This window comes from Somniosus microcephalus, chromosome 3 (assembly GCF_052327205.1).
Source record: "Somniosus microcephalus isolate GS21.2 chromosome 3, FLI_Smic_1.0, whole genome shotgun sequence".
NCBI classification, from domain to species: Eukaryota; Metazoa; Chordata; class Chondrichthyes; order Squaliformes; family Somniosidae; genus Somniosus; species Somniosus microcephalus.
In genome coordinates this window covers 260,836,075-260,855,624 of record NC_140989.1, presented here as the reverse complement: position 1 = coordinate 260,855,624, position 19,550 = coordinate 260,836,075, and the positions used below count along the sequence as shown (strand labels likewise).

General features: G+C 61.0%; 1 protein-coding gene across 1 annotated transcript in view; it reads right to left on the bottom strand.

Annotated features, from left to right (window-relative positions):
- The window catches only part of LOC147121874 (complement factor H-like), a 283,063-nt gene that overhangs the window by 143,481 nt on the left and 120,032 nt on the right, over positions 1-19,550 (bottom strand). The window lies entirely within an intron of this gene.

The following is a 19,550-nucleotide window of genomic DNA, read 5'->3' as shown; positions in this document are numbered from 1 at the left end:
TCAGGTTGCATTGTGTGGAGTGAATGGGTCGGGTGGGTTGGTCTCTGGTCAGGTTGCATTGTGTGGAGTGCATGGGTCGGGTGGGTTGGTTGGTCTCGGGTCAGGTTGCATTGTGTGGAGTGGATGGGTCGGGTGGGTGGGTTGGTCTCGGGTCAGGTTGCATTGTGTGGAGTGGCTGGGTCGGTGGGCGGGTTGGTCTCGGGTCAGGTTGCATTGTGTGGAGTGGATGGGTCGGGTGGGTTGGTCTCGGGTCAGGTTGCATTGTGTGGAGTGGATGGGTCGGGCGGGTGGGTTGGTCTCGGCTCAGGTTCCATTGTGTGGAGTGGATGGGTCGGGTGGGTGGGTTGGTCTCGGGTCAGGTTGCATTGTGTGGAGTGAATGGGTCGGGTGGGCGGGTTGGTCTCGGGTGAGGTTGCATTGTGTGGAGGGAATGGGTCGGGTGGGCGGGTTGGTCTTGGGTCAGGCTGCATTGTGTGGAGTGGATGGGTCGGGTGGGTTGGTTGGTCTCGGGTCAGGTTGCATTGTGCGGAGTGGCTGGGTCGGGTGGGTGGGTTGGTCTCGGGTCAGGTTGCATTGTGTGGAGTGGATGGGTCGGGTGGGTGGGTTGGTCTCGGGTCAGGTTGCATTGTGTGGAGTGCATGTGTCGGGTGGGGGTGTTGGTCTCGGGTCAGGTTGCATTGCGAGGAGTGAATGGGTCGGGTGGGTGGGTTGGTCTCGGGTCAGGTGGCATGGTGTGGAGTGGATCGGTCGGGTGGGTTGGTCTCGGGTCAGGCTGCATTGTGTGGAGTGGATGGGTCAGGTGGGCGGGTTGGTCTTGGGTCAGGCTGCATTGTGTGGAGTGGCTGGGTCGGGTGGGTTGGTCTCGGGTCAGGTTGCATTGTGTGGAGTGGATGGGTCGGGTGGGCGGGTTGGTCTCGGGTCAGGCTGCATTGTGTGGAGTGGATGGGTCGGGGGAGTTGGTCTCGGGTCAGGTTGCATTGTGTGGAGTGGATGGGTCGGGTGGGCGGGTTGGTCTCGGGTCAGGCTGCATTGTGTGGAGTGGATGGGTCGGGTGGGTTGGGCTCGGGTCAGGTTGCATTGTGTGGAGTGGATGGGTCGGGTGGGCGGGTTGGTCTCGGATCAGGCTGCATTGTGTGGAGTGGATGGGTCGGGTGGGCGGGTTGCTCTCGGGTCAGGTTGCATTGTGTGGAGTGAATGGGTCGGGTGGGCGGGTTGGTCTCGGGTCAGGTTGCATTGTGTGGAGTGAATGGGTTGGGTGGGTGGGTTCGTCTCGGGTCAGGTTGCATTGTGTGGAGTGGATGGGTCGGGTGGGCGGGTTGGTCTCGGGTCGGGTTGCATTGTGTGGAGTGAATGGGTCGGGTGGGTGGGTTGGTCTCGGGTCAGGTTGCATTGTGTGGAGTGGATGGGTCTTTGGGCGGGTTGGTCTCGGGTCAGGTTGCATTGTGTGGAGTGGAAGGGTCGGGTGGGTTGGTCTCGGGTCAGGTTGCATTGTGTGGAGTGGATGGGTCGGGTGGGTGGGTTGGTCTCGTGTCAGGTTGCATTGTGTGGAGTGGCTGGGTCGGTGGGCGGGTTGGTCTCGGGTCAGGTTGCATTGTGTGGAGTGGATGGGTCGGCTGGGTTGGTCTCGAGTCAGGTTGCATTGTGTGCAGTGGATGGGTCGGGCGGGTGGGTTGGTCTCGGCTCAGGTTCCATTGTGTGGAGGGAATGGGTCGGGTGGGTGGGTTGGTCTCGGGTCAGGCTGCATTGTGTGGAGTGGATGGGTCGGGTGGGTGGGTTGGTCTCGGGTCAGGTTGCATTGTGCGGAGTGGCTGGGTCGGGTGGGTGGGTTGGTCTCGTGTCAGGTTGCATTGCGTGCAGTGGATGGGTCGAGTGGGCGGGTTGGTCTTGGGTCAGGCTGCATTGTGTGGAGTGGATGGGTCGGGTGGATTGGTTGGTCTCGGGTCAGGTTGCATTGTGCGGAGTGGCTGGGTCGGGTGGGTGGGTTGGTCTCGTGTCAGGTTGCCTTGTGTGGAGTGGATGGGTCGGGTGGGCGGGTTGGTCTCGTGTCAGGCTGCATTGTGTGGAGTGGATGGGTCGGGCGGGTGGGCTGGTCTCGGGTCAGCCTGCATTGTGTGGAGTGGATGGGTCGGGTGGGTGGGTTGGTCTCGGGTGAGATTGCATTGTGTGGAGTGGAAGGGTCGGGTGGGCGGGCTGGTCTCGGGTCTGGTTGCATTGTGTGGAGTGGATGGGTCGGGTTGGCGGGTTGGCCTCGGGTCGGGTTGCATTGTGTGGAGTGGATGGGTCGGGTGGGCGGGTTGGTCTCGGGTCAGGTTGCATTGTGTGGAGTGGATGGGTCGGGTGGGTTGGACTCGGGTCAGTCTGCTTTGTGTGGAGTGGATGGGTCGGGTGGGTTGGTCTCGGGTCAGGTTGCATTGTGTGGAGTAGATGGGTCGGGTGGGTTCGTCTCGGGTCAGGTTGCATTGTGTGGAGTGGATGGGTCGGGTGGGCGGGTTGGTCTTATGTCAGGCTGCATTGTGTGGAGTGGATGGGTCGGGTGGGTTGGTCTCGGGTCAGGTTGCATTGTGTGGAGTGGATGGGTTGGGTGGGCGGGTTGGTCTCGGATCAGGCTGCATTGTGTGGAGTGGATGGGTCGGGTGCGTGGGTTGGTCCCGGGTCAGGTTGCATTGTGTGGAGTGGATGGGTCGGGTGGGCGGGTTGGTCTTGGGTCAGGTTGTATTGTGTGGAGTGCATGGGTCAGTTGGGCGGGTTGGTCTCGGGTCAGGTTGCATTGTGTGGAGTGGATGGGTCGGGTGGGCGGGTTGGTCTCGGGTCAGGTTATATTGTGTGGAGTGAATGGGTCGGGTGGGTGGGTTGGTCTCGGGTCACGTTGCATTGTGTGGAGTGGATGTGCCGGGTGGGCGGGTTGGTCTCGGGTCAGGTTGCATTGTATGGAGTGGATGCTTCGGGTGGGCGTCTTGGTCTCGGGTCAGATTGCATTGTGTGGAGTGGATAGGTCGGGTGGGCGGGTTGGTCTCGGGTCAGGTTGCATTGTGTGGAGTGGATGGGTCGGGTGGGTGGGTTGGTCTCGGGTCAGGTTGCATTGTGTGGAGTGGCTGGGTCGGTGGGCGGGTTGGTCTCGGGTCAGGTTGCATTGTGTGGAGTGGATGGGTCGGGTGGGTTGGTCTCGGGTCAGGTTGCATTGAGTGGAGTGGATGGGTCGGGCGGGTGGGTTGGTCTCGGCTCAGGTTCCATTGTGTGGAGTGGATGGGTCGGGTGGGCGGGTTGGTCTCGGGTCAGGTTGCATTGTGTGGAGTGGATGGGTCGGGTGGGCGGGTTGGTCTCGGGTCAGGTTGCATTGTGTGGAGTGGATGGGTCGGGTGGGCGGGTTGGTCTCGGGTCAGGTTGTATTGTGTGGAGTGAATGGGTCGGGTGGGCGGGTTGCTCTCGGGTCAGGTTGCATTGTGTGGAGTGAATGGGTCGGGTGGGTGGGTTCGTCTCGGGTCAGGTTGCATTGTGTGGAGTGGATGGGTCGGGTGGGCGGGTTGGTCTCGGGTCGGGTTGCATTGTGTGGAGTGAATGGGTCGGGTTGGTTGGTCTCGGGTCAGGTTGCATTGTGTGGAGTGGATGGGTCGGGTGGGTGGGTTGGTCTCGGGTCAGGTTGCATTGTGTGGAGTGGCTGGGTCGGTGGGCGGGTTGGTCTCGGGTCAGGTTGCATTGTGTGGAGTGGATGGGTCGGGTGTGTTGGTCTCAGGTCAGGTTGCATTGTGTGGAGTGGATGGGTCGGGCGGGTGGGTTGGTCTCGGCTCAGGTTCCATTGTGTGGAGTGGATGGGTCGGGTGGGTGGGTTGGTCTCGGGTCAGGTTGCATTGTGCGGAGTGAATGGGTCGGGTGGGCGGGTTGGTCTCGGGTGAGGTTGCATTGTGTGGAGGGAATGGGTCGGGTGGGCGGGTTGGTCTTGGGTCAGGCTGCATTGTGTGGAGTGGATGGGTCAGGTGGGTTGGTTGGTCTCGGGTCAGGTTGCATTGTGCGGAGTGGCTGGGTCGGGTGGGTGGGTTGGTCTCGGGTCAGGTTGCATTGTGTGGAGTGGATGGGTCGGGTGGGTGGGTTGGTCTCGGGTCAGGTTGCATTGTGTGGAGTGGATGTGTCGGGTGGGGGTGTTGGTCTCGGGTCAGGTTGCATTGCGAGGAGTGAATGGGTCGGGTGGGTGGGTTGGTCTCGGGTCAGGTGGCATTGTGTGGAGTGGATCGGTCGGGTGGGTTGGTCTCGGGTCAGGCTGCATTGTGTGGAGTGGATGGGTCAGGTGGGCGGGTTGGTCTTGGGTCAGGCTGCATTGTGTGGAGTGGCTGGGTCGGGTGGGTTGGTCTCAGGTCAGGTTGCATTGTGTGGAGTGGATGGGTCGGGTGGGCGGGTTGGTCTCGGGTCAGGCTGCTTTGTGTGGAGTGGATGGGTCGGGTGGGTTGGTCTCGGGTCAGGTTGCATTGTGTGGAGTGGATGGGTCGGGTGGGCGGGTTGGTCTCGGGTCAGGCTGCATTGTGTGGAGTGGATGGGTCGGGTGGGCGGGTTGCTCTCGGGTCAGGTTGTATTGTGTGGAGTGAATGGGTCGGGTGGGCGGGTTGGTCTCGGGTCAGGTTGCATTGTGTGGAGTGAATGGGTTGGGTGGGTTGGTTGGTCTCGGGTCAGGTTGCATTGTGTGGAGTGGATGGGTCGGGTGGGTGGGTTGGTCTCGGGTCAGGTTGCATTGTGTGGAGTGGCTGGGTCGGTGGGCTGGTTGGTCTCGGGTCAGGTTGCATTGTGTGGAGTGGATGGGTCGGGCGGGTGGGTTGGTCTCGGCTCAGGTTCCATTGTGTGGAGTGGATGGGTCGGGTGGGTGGGTTGGTCTCTGGTCAGGTTGCGTTGTGTGGAGTGGATGGGTCGGGTGGGCGGGTTGGTCTCGGGTCAGGCTGCATTCTGTGGAGTGGATGGGTCGGGTGGGCGGGTTGGTCTCGGGTCAGGTTGTATTGTGTGGAGTGAATGGGTCGGGTGGGCGGGTTGGTCTCGGGTCAGGTTGCATTGTGTGGAGTGAATGGGTCGAGTGGGTGGGTTCGTCTCGGGTCAGGTTGAATTGTGTGGAGTGGATGGGTCGGGTGGGCGGGTTGGTCTCGGGTCGGGTTGCATTGTGTGGAGTGAATGGGTCGGGTTGGTTGGTCTCGGGTCAGGCTGCATTGTGTGGAGTGGATGGGTCGGGTGGGTGGGTTGGTCTCGTCTCAGGTTGCATTGTGTGGAGTGGCTGGGTCGGTGGGCGGGTTGGTCTCGGGTCAGGTTGCATTGTGTGGAGTGGATGGGTCGGGTGGGTTGGTCTCGGGTCAGGTTGCATTGTGTGCAGTGGATGGGTCGGGCAGGTGGGTTGGTCTCGGCTCAGGTTCCATTGTGTGGAGTGGATGGGTCTGGTGGGTGGGTTGGTCTCGGGTCAGGTTGCATTGTGTGGAGTGAATGGGTCGGGTGGGCGGGTTGGTCTCGGGTCAGGCTGCATTGTGTGGAGTGGATGGGTTGGGTGGGTGGGTTGGTCTCGGGTCAGGTTGCATTGCGTGCAGTGGATGGGTCGGGTGGGTGGGTTGGTCTCGGGTCAGGTTGCATTGTGTGGAGTGAATGGGTCGGGTGGGCGGGTTGGTCTCGGGTCAGGCTGCATTGTGTGGAGTGGATGGGTCGAGTGGGCGGGTTGGTCTTGGGTCAGGCTGCATTGTGTGGAGTGGATGGGTCGGGTGGATTGGTTGGTCTCGGGTCAGGTTGCATTGTGCGGAGTGGCTGGGTCGGGTGGGTGGGTTGGTCTCGTGTCAGGCTGCATTGTGTGGAGTTGATGGGTCGGGCGGGTGGGCTGGTCTCGGGTCAGCCTGCATTGTGTGGAGTGGATGGGTCGGGTGGGTGGGTTGGTCTCGGATGAGATTGCATTGTGTGGAGTGGAAGGGTCGGGTGGGCGGGCTGGTCTCGGGTCTGGTTGCATTGTGTGGAGTGGATGGGTCGGGTTGGCGGGTTGGCCTCGGGTCGGGTTGCATTGTGTGGAGTGGATGGGTCGGGTGGGCGGGTTGGTCTCGGGTCAGGTTGCATTGTGTGGAGTGGATGGGTCGGGTGGGTTGGACTCGGGTCAGGCTGCATTGTGTGGAGTGGATGGGTCGGGTGGGTTGGTCTCGGGTCAGGTTGCATTGTGTGGAGTGGATGGGTCGGGTGGGTTCGTCTCGGGTCAGGTTGCATTGTGTGGAGTGGATGGGTCGGGTGGGTTGGTCTCGGGTCAGGTTGCATTGTGTGGAGTGGATGGGTTGGGTGGGCGGGTTGGTCTCGGATCAGGTTGCATTGTGTGGAGTGGATGGGTCGGGTGCGTGGGTTGGTCCCGGGTCAGGTTGCATTGTGTGGAGTGGATGGGTCAGGTGGGCGGGATGGTCTCGGGTCAGGTTGCATTGTGTGGAGTGGATGGGTCGGGTGGGCGTGTTGGTCTTGGGTCAGGTTGTATTGTGTGGAGTGGATGGGTCGGGTGGGCGGGTTGGTCTCGGGTCAGTTTGCATTGTGTGGAGTGGATGGGTCGGGTGGGCGGGTTGGTCTCGGGTCAGGTTATATTGTGTGGAGTGAATGGGTCGGGTGGGCGGGTTGGTCTCGGATCACGTTGCATTGTGTGGAGTGGATGTGTCGGGTGGGCGGGTTGGTCTCGGGTCAGGTTGCATTGTATGGAGTGGATGCTTCGGGTGGGCGTCTTGGTCTCGGGTCAGATTGCATTGTGTGGAGTGGATAGGTCAGGTGGGCGGGTTGGTCTCGGGTCAGGTTGCACTGTGTGGAGTGGATGGGTCGGGCGGGAGGGGCTGGTCTCGGGTCAGCCTGCATTGTGTGGAGTGGATGGGTCGGGTGGGCGGGTTGGTCTCGGGTCAGGCTTCATTGTGTGGAGTGGATGGGTCGGGTGGGCGGGTTGGGCTCGGGTCAGGTTGCATTGTGTGGAGTGGATGGGTCGGGTGGGCGGGTTGGTTCCGGATCAGATTGCATTGTCTGGAGTGGATGGATCGGGTGGGCGGGATGGTCTCGGGTCAGGTTGCATTGTGTGGAGCGGATGGGTCGGGTGGGCGGGTTGGTCTCGGGTCAGGTTGCATTGTGTGGATTGAATGGGTCGGGTGGGTGGGTTGGTCTCGGGTCAGGTTGCATTGTGTGGAGTGGATGGGTCGGGTGGGCGGGTTGGTCTCGGGTCAGGTTGCATTGTGTGGAATGGATGGGTCGGGTGGGTGGGTTGGTCTCGGGTCAGGTTGCATTGTGTGGAGAGGATGGGTCGGGTGGGCGGGTTGGTCTCGGGTCAGGTTGTATTGTGTGGAGTGAATGGGCCGGGTGGGCGCGTTGGTCTCGGGTCAGGTTGCATTGTGTGGATTAGATGGGTCGGGTGGGCGGGTTGGTCTCGGGTCAGGTTGCATTGTGTGGAGTGGATGGGTCGGGTGGGCGGGTTGGTCTCGATTCAGGTTGCATTGTGTGGAGTGGATGGTTCGGGTGGGCGGGTTTGTCTTGGGTCAGGTTGCATTGTGTGGAGTGGATGGGTCGGGTGGGCGGGTTGGTCTCGGGTCAGGTTGCATTGTGTGGAGTGGATGGGTCGGGTGGGCGGGTTGGTCTCAGGTCAGGTTGCATTGTGTGGAGTGAATGGGTCGGGTGGGCGGGTTGGTCTCGGGTCAGGTTGCATTGTGTGGAGTGAATGGGTCGGGTGGGCGGGTTGGTCTCGGGTCAGGCTGCATTGTGTGGAGTGGATGGGTCGGGCGGGCTGGTCTCCGGTCAGGTTGCATTGTGTGGAGTGCATGGGTCAGGTGGGCGGGTTGGTCTTGGGTCAGGTAGCATTGTGTGTAGTGGATGGGTTGGGTGGGTGAGTTGGATCGGGTCAGGTTGTATTGTGTGGAGTGAATGGGGCGGGTGGATGGCTTGGTCTCGGGTCAGGTTGCATTGTGTGGAGGGAATGGGTCGGGTGGGTGGGTTGGTCTCGGGTCAGGCTGCATTGTGTGGAGTGTATGGGTCGGGTGGGTGGGTTTGTCTCGGGTCAGGTTGCATTGCGTGGAGTGGATGGGTCGGGTGGGCGGGTTGGTCTTGGGTCAGGCTGCATTGTGTGGAGTGGATGGGTCGGGTTGGTTGGTTGGTCTCGGGTCAGGTTGCATTGTGCGGAGTGGATGTGTCGGGTGGGGGTGTTGGTCTCGGGTCGGGTTGCATTGCGAGGAGTGAATGGGTCGGGTGGGTGGGTTGGTCTCGGGTCAGTTTGCATTGTGTGGAGTGGATCGGTCGGGTGGTTGGTCTCGGGTCAGGCTGCATTGTGTGGAGTGGATAGGTCAGGTGGGCGGGTTGGTCTTGGTCAGGCTGCATTTTGTGGAGTGGCTGGGTCGGGTGGTTTGGTCTCGGGTCAGGTTGCATTGTGTGGAGTTGATGGGTCGGGTGGGCGGGTTGGTCTCGGGTCAGGCTGCATTGTGTGGAGTGGATGGGTCGGGTGGGTTGATCTCGGGTCAGGTTGCATTGTGTGGAGTGGATGGGTCGGGTGGGCGGGTTGGTCTCGGGTCAGCCTGCATTGTGTGGAGTGGATGGGTCGGGTGGGCGGGTTGGTCTCGGGTCAGTTTGCATTGTGTGGAGTGGATGGGTCGGTTGGGTGGGTTGGTCTCGGGTCAGGTTGCATTGTGTGGAGTGGATGGGTCGGGTGGGTTGGTCTCGGGTCAGGTTGCATTGTGTGGAGTGGATGGATCGGGTGGGCGGGTTGGTCTCGGGTGAGGCTGCACTGTGTGGAGTGGATGGGTCGGGTGGGCGGGTTGGTCTTGGGTCAGGTTGCATTGTGTGGAGTGGATGGGTCGGGTGGGCGGGTTGGTCTCGGGTCAGGCTGCATTGTGTGGAGTGGATGGGTCGGGTGGGTGGGTTGGTCTCGGGCCAGGTTGCATTGTGTGGAGTGAATGGGTCGGGTGGGTGGGTTGGTCTCGGGTCAGGTTGCATTGTGTGGAGTGGATAGGTCGGGTGGGTTGGTCTCGGGTCAGGTTGTATTGTGTGGAGTGGATGGGTCGGGTGGGCTGGTCTCGGGTCAGGTTGTATTGTGTGGAGTGGATGGATCGGGCGGGTGGGCTGGTCTCCGTTCAGGCTGCATTGTGTGGAGTGGATGGGTCTGGTGGGCGGGTTGGTCTCGGGTGAGGCTGCATTGTGTGGATTGGATGGGTCGGGTGAGCGGGTTGGTCTCGGGTCAAGCTGCATTGTGTGGAGTGAATGGGTCGGGTGGGTGGGTTGGTCCCGGGTCAGGTTGCATTGTGTGGAGTGCATGGGTCGGGTGGGTGGGTTCGTCTCTGGTCAGGTTGCATTGTGTGGAGTGGCTGGGTCGGGTGGACGGGTTGTCCTCGGGTCAGGTTGCATTGTGTGGAGTGGATGGGTTGGGTGGGTGGGTCTCGGGTCAGGTTGCATTGTGTGGAGTGGATGGGTTGGGTGGGTGGGTTTGGCTCGGGTCAGGTTGCTTTGTGTGGAGTGGATGGGTTGGGTGGGTGGGTTAGTCTTGGGTCAGGTTGCATTGTGTCGAGTGGATGGATCGGGTGGGTGGGTTGGTCTCGGGTCAGGTTGCATGGTGTGGAGTGGCTGGGTCGGGTGGGCGGGTTGGTCTCGGGTCAGGTTGTATTGTATGGAGTGAATGGGTCGGGTGGGTGGGTTCGTCTCGGGTCAGGTTGCATTGTGTGGAGTGGATGGGTCGGGTGGGCGGGTTGGTCTCGGGTCGGGTTGCATTGTGTGGAGTGAATGGGTCGGGTTGGTTGGTCTCGGGTCAGGTTGCATTGTGTGGAGTGGATGGGTCGGGTGGGTGGGTTGGTCTCGGGTCAGGTTGCATTGTGTGGAGTGGCTGGGTCGGTGGGCGGGTTGGTCTCGGGTCAGGTTGCATTGTGTGGAGTGGATGGGTCGGGTGGGTTGGTCTCAGGTCAGGTTGCATTGTGTGGAGTGGATGGGTCGGGCGGGTGGGTTGGTCTCGGCTCAGGTTCCATTGTGTGGAGTGGATGGGTCGGGTGGGTGGGTTGGTCTCGGGTCAGGTTGCATTGTGCGGAGTGAATGGGTCGGGTGGGCGGGTTGGTCTCGGGTGAGGTTGCATTGTGTGGAGGGAATGGGTCGGGTGGGCGGGTTGGTCTTGGGTCAGGCTGCATTGTGTGGAGTGGATGGGGCAGGTGGGTTGGTTGGTCTCGGGTCAGGTTGCATTGTGCGGAGTGGCTGGGTCGGGTGGGTGGGTTGGTCTCGGGTCAGGTTGCATTGTGTGGAGTGGATGGGTCGGGTGGGTGGGTTGGTCTCGGGTCAGGTTGCATTGTGTGGAGTGGATGTGTCGGGTGGGGGTGTTGGTCTCGGGTCAGGTTGCATTGCGAGGAGTGAATGGGTCGGGTGGGTGGGTTGGTCTCGGGTCAGGTGGCATTGTGTGGAGTGGATCGGTCGGGTGGGTTGGTCTCGGGTCAGGCTGCATTGTGTGGAGTGGATGGGTCAGGTGGGCGGGTTGGTCTTGGGTCAGGCTGCATTGTGTGGAGTGGCTGGGTCGGGTGGGTTGGTCTCAGGTCAGGTTGCATTGTGTGGAGTGGATGGGTCGGGTGGGCGGGTTGGTCTCGGGTCAGGCTGCATTGTGTGGAGTGGATGGGTCGGGTGGGTTGGTCTCGGGTCAGGTTGCATTGTGTGGAGTGGATGGGTCGGGTGGGCGGGTTGGTCTCGGGTCAGCCTGCATTGTGTGGAGTGGATGGGTCGGGTGGGCGGGTTGGTCTCGGGTCAGGCTGCATTGTGTGGAGTGGATGGGTCGGGTGGGCGGGTTGGTCTCGGGTCGGGTTGCATTGTGTGGAGTGAATGGGTCGGGTTGGTTGGTCTCGGGTCAGGTTGCATTGTGTGGAGTGGATGGGTCGGGTGGGTGGGTTGGTCTCGGGTCAGGTTGCATTGTGTGGAGTGGCTGGGTCGGTGGGCGGGTTGGTCTCGGGTCAGGTTGCATTGTGTGGAGTGGATGGGTCGGGTGGGTTGGTCTCAGGTCAGGTTGCATTGTGTGGAGTGGATGGGTCGGGCGGGTGGGTTGGTCTCGGCTCAGGTTCCATTGTGTGGAGTGGATGGGTCGGGTGGGTGGGTTGGTCTCGGGTCAGGTTGCATTGTGCGGAGTGAATGGGTCGGGTGGGCGGGTTGGTCTCGGGTGAGGTTGCATTGTGTGGAGGGAATGGGTCGGGTGGGCGGGTTGGTCTTGGGTCAGGCTGCATTGTGTGGAGTGGATGGGGCAGGTGGGTTGGTTGGTCTCGGGTCAGGTTGCATTGTGCGGAGTGGCTGGGTCGGGTGGGTGGGTTGGTCTCGGGTCAGGTTGCATTGTGTGGAGTGGATGGGTCGGGTGGGTGGGTTGGTCTCGGGTCAGGTTGCATTGTGTGGAGTGGATGTGTCGGGTGGGGGTGTTGGTCTCGGGTCAGGTTGCATTGCGAGGAGTGAATGGGTCGGGTGGGTGGGTTGGTCTCGGGTCAGGTGGCATTGTGTGGAGTGGATCGGTCGGGTGGGTTGGTCTCGGGTCAGGCTGCATTGTGTGGAGTGGATGGGTCAGGTGGGCGGGTTGGTCTTGGGTCAGGCTGCATTGTGTGGAGTGGCTGGGTCGGGTGGGTTGGTCTCAGGTCAGGTTGCATTGTGTGGAGTGGATGGGTCGGGTGGGCGGGTTGGTCTCGGGTCAGGCTGCATTGTGTGGAGTGGATGGGTCGGGTGGGTTGGTCTCGGGTCAGGTTGCATTGTGTGGAGTGGATGGGTCGGGTGGGCGGGTTGGTCTCGGGTCAGCCTGCATTGTGTGGAGTGGATGGGTCGGGTGGGCGGGTTGGTCTCGGGTCAGGCTGCATTGTGTGGAGTGGATGGGTCGGGTGGGCGGGTTGCTCTCGGGTCAGGTTGTATTGTGTGGAGTGAATGGGTCGGGTGGGCGGGTTGGTCTCGGGTCAGGTTGCATTGTGTGGAGTGAATGGGTTGGGTGGGTGGGTTCGGCTCGGGTCAGGTTGCATTGTGTGGAGCGGATGTGTCGGGTGGGCGGGTTGGTCTCGGATCGGGTTGCATTGTGTGGAGTGAATGGGTCGGGTTGGTTGGTCTCGGGTCAGGTTGCATTGTGTGGAGTGGATGGGTCAGGTGGGTGGGTTGGTCTCGGGTCAGGTTGCATTGTGCGGAGTGGCTGGGTCGGTGGGCTGGTTGGTCTCGGGTCAGGTTGCATTGTGTGGAGTGGATGGGTCGGGTGGGTTGGTCTCGGGTCAGGTTGCATTGTGTGGAGTGGATGGGTCGGGCGGGTGGGTTGGTCTCGGCTCAGGTTCCATTGTGTGGAGTGGATGGGTCGGGTGGGTGGGTTGGTCTCTGGTCAGGTTGCGTTGTGTGGAGTGGATGGGTCGGGTGGGCGGGTTGGTCTCGGGTCAGGTTGCATTGTGTGGAGTGGATGGGTCGGGTGGGTGGGTTGGTCTCGGGTCAGGTTGCGTTGTGTGGAGTGGATGGGTCGGGTGGGCGGGTTGGTCTCGGGTCAGGCTGCATTCTGTGGAGTGGATGGGTCGGGTGGGCGGGTTGGTCTCGGGTCAGGTTGTATTGTGTGGAGTGAATGGGTCGGGTGGGCGGGTTGGTCTCGGGTCAGGTTGCATTGTGTGGAGTGAATGGGTCGAGTGGGTGGGTTCGTCTCGGGTCAGGTTGCATTGTGTGGAGTGGATGGGTCGGGTGGGCGGGTTGGTCTCGGGTCGGGTTGCATTGTGTGGAGTGAATGGGTCGGGTTGGTTGGTCTCGGGTCAGGCTGCATTGTGTGGAGTGGATGGGTCGGGTGGGTGGGTTGGTCTCGTCTCAGGTTGCATTGTGTGGAGTGGCTGGGTCGGTGGGCGGGTTGGTCTCGGGTCAGGTTGCATTGTGTGGAGTGGATGGGTCGGGTGGGTTGGTCTCGGGTCAGGTTGCATTGTGTGCAGTGGATGGGTCGGGCGGGTGGGTTGGTCGCGGCTCAGGTTCCATTGTGTGGAGTGGATGGGTCGGGTGGGTGGGTTGGTCTCGGGTCAGGTTGCATTGTGTGGAGTGAATGGGTCGGGTGGGCGGGTTGGTCTCGGGTCAGGCTGCATTGTGTGGAGTGGATGGGTCGGGTGGGTGGGTTGGTCTCGGGTGAGGTTGCATTGCGTGCAGTGGATGGGTCGTGTGGGCGGGTTGGTCTTGGGTCAGGCTGCATTGTGTGGAGTGGATGGGTCGGGTGGATTGTTTGGTCTCGGGTCAGGTTGCATTGCGTGCAGTGGATGGGTCGAGTGGGCGGGTTGGTCTTGGGTCAGGCTGCATTGTGTGGAGTGGATGGGTCGGGTGGATTGGTTGGTCTCGGGTCAGGTTGCATTGTGCGGAGTGGCTGGGTCGGGTGGGTGGGTTGGTCTCGTGTCAGGCTGCATTGTGTGGAGTTGATGGGTCGGGCGGGTGGGCTGGTCTCGGGTCAGCCTGCATTGTGTGGAGTGGATGGGTCGGGTGGGTGGGTTGGTCTCGGGTGAGATTGCATTGTGTGGAGTGGAAGGGTCGGGTGGGCGGGCTGGTCTCGGGTCTGGTTGCATTGTGTGGAGTGGATGGGTCGGGTTGGCGGGTTGGCCTCGGGTCGGGTTGCATTGTGTGGAGTGGATGGGTCGGGTGGGTTGGACTCGGGTCAGGCTGCATTGTGTGGAGTGGATGGGTCGGGTGGGTTGGTCTCGGGTCAGGTTGCATTGTGTGGAGTGGATGGGTCGGGTGGGTTGGTCTCGGGTCAGGTTGCATTGTGTGGAGTGGATGGGTCGGGTGGGTTGGACTCGGGTCAGGCTGCATTGTGTGGAGTGGATGGGTCGGGTGGGTTGGTCTCGGGTCAGGTTGCATTGTGTGGAGTGGATGGGTCGGGTGGGCGGGTTGGTCTTGGGTCAGGCTGCATTGTGTGGAGTGGATGGGTCGGGTGGGTGGGTTGGTCTCGGATCAGGTTGCATTGTGTGGAGTGAATGGGGCGGGTTGGTGGGTTGGTCTCAGGTCAGGTTGCATTGTGTGGAGTGGATGGGTTGGGTGGGCGGGTTGGTCTCGGATCAGGCTGCATTGTGTGGAGTGGATGGGTCGGGTGCGTGGGTTGGTCCCGGGTCAGTTTGCATTGTGTGGAGTGGATGGGTCAGGTGGGCGGGATGGTCTCGGGTCAGGTTGCATTGTGTGGAGTGGATGGGTCGGGTGGGCGGGTTGGTCTCGGGTCAGGTTATATTGTGTGGAGTGAATGGGTCGGTGTGGGCGGGTTGGTCTCGGATCACGTTGCATTGTGTGGAGTGGATGTGTCGGGTGGGCGGGTTGGTCTCGGGTCAGGTTGCATTGTGTGGAGTGGATGGGTCGGGCGGGTGGGCTGGTCTCGGGTCAGCCTGCATTGTGTGGAGTGGATGGGTCGGGTGGGCGGGTTGGTCTCGGGTCAGGCTTCATTGTGTGGAGTGGATGGGTCGGGTGGGCGGGTTGGGCTCGGGTCAGGTTGCATTGTGTGGAGTGGATGGGTCGGGTGGGCGGGTTGGTCCCGGGTCAGATTGCATTGTGTGGAGTGGATGGGTCGGGTGGGTGGGTTGGTCTCGGGTCAGGTTGCATTGTGTGGAGCGGATGGGTCGGGTGGGCGGGTTGGTCTCGGGTCAGGTTGCATTGTGTGGAATGGATGGGTCGGGTGGGTGGGTTGGTCTCGGGTCAGGTTGCATTGTGTGGAGTGGATGTGTCGGGTGGGCGGGTTGGTCTCGGGTCGGGTTGCATTGTGTGGAGTGAATGGGTCGGGTGGGTGGGTTGGTCTCGGGTCAGTTTGCATTGTGTGGAGTGGATCGGTCGGGTGGGTTGGTCTCGGGTCAGGCTGCATTGTGTGGAGTGGATAGGTCAGGGTGGGCGGGTTGGTCTTGGGTCAGGCTGCATTTTGTGGAGTGGCTGGGTCGGGTGGTTTGGTCTCGGTTCAGGTTGCATTGTGTGGAGCTGATGGGTCGGGTGGGGCGGGTTGGTCTCGGGTCAGGCTGCATTGTGTGGAGTGGATGGGTCGGGTGGTTTGGTCTCGGTTCAGGTTGCATTGTGTGGAGTGGATGGGTCGGGTGGGCGGGTTGGTCTCGGGTCAGCCTGCATTGTGTGGAGTGGATGGGTCGGGTGGGCGGGTTGGTCTCGGGTCAGTTTGCATTGTGTGGAGTGGATGGGTCGGTTGGGTGGGTTGGTCTCGGGTCAGGTTGCATTGTGTGGAGTGGATGGGTCGGGTGGGTTGGTCTCGGGTCAGGTTGCATTGTGTGGAGTGGATGGGTCGGGTGGGCGGGTTGGTCTCGGGTGAGGCTGCATTGTGTGGAGTGGATGGGTCGGGTGGGCGGGTTGGTCTCGGGTCGGGTTGCATTGTGTGGAGTGAATGGGTCGGGTTGGTTGGTCTCGGGTCAGGCTGCATTGTGTGGAGTGGATGGGTCGGGTGGGTGGGTTGGTCTCGTCTCAGGTTGCATTGTGTGGAGTGGCTGGGTCGGTGGGCGGGTTGGTCTCGGGTCAGGTTGCATTGTGTGGAGTGGATGGGTCGGGTGGGTGGGTTGGTCTCGGGTCAGGTTGCATTGTGTGGAGTGGATGGGTCGGGTGGGTGGGTTGGTCTCGGGCCAGGTTGCATTGTGTGGAGTGAATGGGTCGGGTGGGTTGGTTGGTCTCGGGTCAGGTTGCATTGTGTGGAGTGGATAGGTCGGGTGGGTTGGTCTCGGGTCAGGTTGTATTGTGTGGAGTGGATGGGTCTGGTGGGCGGGTTGGTCTCGGGTGAGGCTGCATTGTGTGGATTGGATGGGTCGGGTGAGCGGGTTGGTCTCGGGTCAGGCTGCATTGTGTGGAGTGAATGGGTCGGGTGGGTGGGTTGGTCCCGGGTCAGGTTGCATTGTGTGGAGTGCATGGGTCGGGTGGGTGGGTTCGTCTCTGGTCAGGTTGCATTGTGTGGAGTGGCTGGGTCGGGTGGACGGGTTGTCCTCGGGTCAGGTTGCATTGTGTGGAGTGGATGGGTTGGGTGGGTGGGTCTCGGGTCAGGTTGCATTGTGTGGAGTGGATGGGTTGGGTGGGTGGGTTTGTCTCGGGTCAGGTTGCTTTGTGTGGAGTGGATGGGTTGGGTGGGTGGGTTTGTCTCGGGTCAGGTTGCTTTGTGTGGAGTGGATGGGTTGGGTGGGTGGGTTGGTCTTGGGTCAGGTTGCATTGTGTCGAGTGGATGGATCGGGTGGGTGGGTTGGTCTCGGGTCAGGTTGCATGGTGTGGAGTGGCTGGGTCGGGTGGGCGGGTTGGTCTCGGGTCAGGTTGTATTGTGTGGAGTGAATGGGTCGGGTGGGCGGGTTGGTCCGGTTCAGGTTGCATGGTGTGGAGTGGATGGGTCGGGTGGGTGTGCTGGTCTCGGGTCAGGTTGCATTGTGTGGGCGGGTTGGTCTCGGGTCAGGTTGCATTGTGTGGAGTGGATGGGTCGGGTGGGCGGGTTGGTCTTCGGTCAGGTTGCATTGTGTGGAGTGGATGGGTCGGGTGGGCGGGTTGGGCTCAGATCAGGTTGCATTGTGTTGAGTGCATGGGTCAGGTGGGCGGGTTGGTCTTGGGTCAGGTTGTATTGTGTGGAGTGGATGGGTCGGGTGGGTGGGTTGGTCTCGGGTCAGGTTGCATTGTATGGAGTGGATGGGTCGGGTGGGCGGGTTGGTCTCGGGTCAGGTTGCATTGTGTGGAGTGGATGGGTCGGGTGGGCGGGTTGGTCTCGGGTCAGGTTGCATTGTGTGGAGTGGATGGGTCGGGTGGGTGGGTTGGTCTCGGGTCAGGTTGCATTGTATGGAGTGGATGGGTCGGGTGGGCGGGTTGGTCTCGGGTGAGGCTGCATTGTGTGGAGTGAATGGGTCGGGTGGGTGGGTTGGTCTCGGGTCAGGTTGCATTGTGTGGAGTGGATGGGTCGCGTGGGTGGGTTGGTCTCGGGTCAGGTTGCATTGTATGGAGTGGATGGGTCGGGTGGGCGGGTTGGTCTCGGGTGAGGCTGCATTGTGTGGAGTGAATGGGTCGGGTGGGTGGGTTGGTCTCGGGTCAGGCTGCATTGTGTGGAGTGGATGGGTCGGGTGGGCGGGTTGGTCTCGGGTCAGGCTGCATTGTGTGGAGTGGATGGGTCGGGTGGGTGGGTTGGTCTCGGGTCAGGTTGCATTGTGTGGAGCAGATGGGTCGGGTGGGCTGGTCTCAGGTCAGGTTGCATTGTGTGGAGTGGATGGGTCGGGCGGGTGGGCTGGTCTCCGTTCAGGCTGCATTGTGTGGAGTGAATGGGTCGGGTGGGGGGGTTGGTCTCGGGTCAGGCTGCATTGTGTGGAGTGGATGGGTTGGGTCGGCGGGTTGATCTCGGGTCAGGTTGCATTGTGTGGAGTGGCTGGGTCGGGTGGACCGGTTGGTCTTGGGTCAGGTTGCATTGTGTGGAGTGGATGGGTCGGGTGGGTGGGTTCGTCTCGGGTCAGGTTGCATTGTGTGGAGTGGATGGGTCGGGTGGGCGGGTTGGTCTCGGGTCAGGCTGCATTGTGTGGAGTGGATGGGTCGGGTGGGTGGGTTCGTCTCGGGTCAGGTTGCATTGTGTGGACTGGCTGGGTCGGGTGGGCGGGTTGGTCTCGGGTCAGGTTGCATTGTGTGGAGTGGATGGGTCGGGTGGGCGGGTTGGTCTCGGGTCAGGCTGCATTGTGTGGAGTGGATGGGTCGGGTGGGTGGGTTCGTCTCGGGTCAGGTTGCATTGTGTGGACTGGCTGGGTCGGGTGGGCGGGTTGGCCTCGGGTCAGGTTGCATTGTGTGGAATGAATGGGTCGGGTGGGTGGGTTGGTCTCGCGTCAGGTTGCATTGTGTGGAGTGGATGGTTCGGCTGGGCGGGTTGGTCTCGGGTCAGGTTGCTTTGTGTGGAGTGGATGGGTTGGGTGGGTTGGTCTCGGGTCAGGTTGCATTGTGTGGAGTGGATGGGTTGGGTGGGTGGGTTGGTCTTGGGTCAGGTTGCATTGTGTGGAGTGGATGGGTCGGGTGGGTGGGTTGGTCTCGGGTGAGGTTGCATTGTGTGGAGTGGCTGGGTCCGGTGGGCGGGTTGGTCTCGGGTCAGGTTGCATCGTGTGGAGTGGATAGGTCGGGTGGGTTGGTCTCGGGTCAGGTTGCATTGTGTGGAGTGGATAGGTCGGGTGGGTTGGTCTCGGGTCAGGTTGCATCGTGTGGAGTGGATAAGTCGGGTGGGTTGGTCTCGGGTCAGGTTGCATCGTGTGGAGTGGATAGGTCGGGTGGGTTGGTCTCGGGTGAGGTTGCATTGTGTGGAGTGGCTGGGTCCGGTGGGCGGGTTGGTCTCGGGTCAGGTTGCATCGTGTGGAGTGGATAGGTCGGGTGGGTTGGTCTCGGGTCAGGTTGCATCGTGTGGAGTGGATAGGTCGGGTGGGTTGGTCTCGGGTCAGGTTGCATCGTGTGGAGTGGATAGGTCGGGTGGGTTGGTCTCGGGTCAGGTTGCATTGTGTGGAGTGGATGGGTCGGGTGGGTGTGCTGGTCTCGGATCAGGCTGCATTGTGTGGAGTGGATGGGTCGGGTGGGGGGGTTGGTCTCGGGTCAGGCTGCATTGTGTGGAGTGGATGGGTTGGGTCGGCGGGTTGATCTCGGGTCTGGTTGCATTGTGTGGAGTGGATGGGTCGGGTGGGTGTGCTGGTCTCGGATCAGGCTGCATTGTGTGGAGTGGATGGGTCGGGTGGGGGGGTTGGTCTCGGGTCAGGCTGCATTGTGTGGAGTGGATGGGTTGGGTCGGCGGGTTGATCTCGGGTCAGGTTGCATTGTGTGGAGTGGCTGGGTCGGGTGGACCGGTTGGTCTTGGGTCAGGTTGCATTGTGTGGAGTGGATGGGTCGGGTGGGCGGGTTGGTCTATTACAATGAGAAAGTAACAGAATCGGAAGTTCTGTTCCTGAACAATTCTGACATGTTTGTGAATCACTGCTAAATGCGAGGGATGGGAAGAGAGAAATTGGAGTAATTGACCTGGTTAGGAGCTGGAGCCTGGAGCTTGGAGGAATGGATAGTGTGGGCAAGGAATGTGCCCAGAGGCTGTAATGCCAAGGTAGGGCTCTGGCTTAAAGCTGGATCAACAGGGAGCACAGTCGGGCCCCATGCTGGAGCAGATAGGGAGTCCAGTGAATGGGACCTGATGTTTGAAGCTGGGTTTGTGATGCTATTTCCTTTGTGGCGTTCTCCACATTTCCAATTTTCACCCTTTGTCCATTTGCCGATCCGTCCTCATTTATATTTGAGATCCCCATTCATCCAAAACCTCTCTTCTCTCTAATCGCTGCTTCTGCCTTCAAACTTCCCTCCTGTCTCCAGTTGACACTTTTTGTAGTTAATGCCCTGTCCATGCATGGTGTCATTTTGCTACGTTTGAAAACTATGGAGAAGGTTTCCTTTCTGTGCTGTGTTTAACATAATCATAACTGTGTTCTTTTTAATCAGGTTTATGATTTTGTTATGCACTTTGCCCAGAAGAAATCTTTTTCCCCCACCACCCCCAGGAGATAAATGACTCCTGTTATAGCAGCAACCAGGGACAACAATCCGAATGCTGAGACTGTACATTTTATTATAATTCAACAGTGTGTATTTTTCCACATATGTCCATTTGAAGAGGTTTTTTATTATTA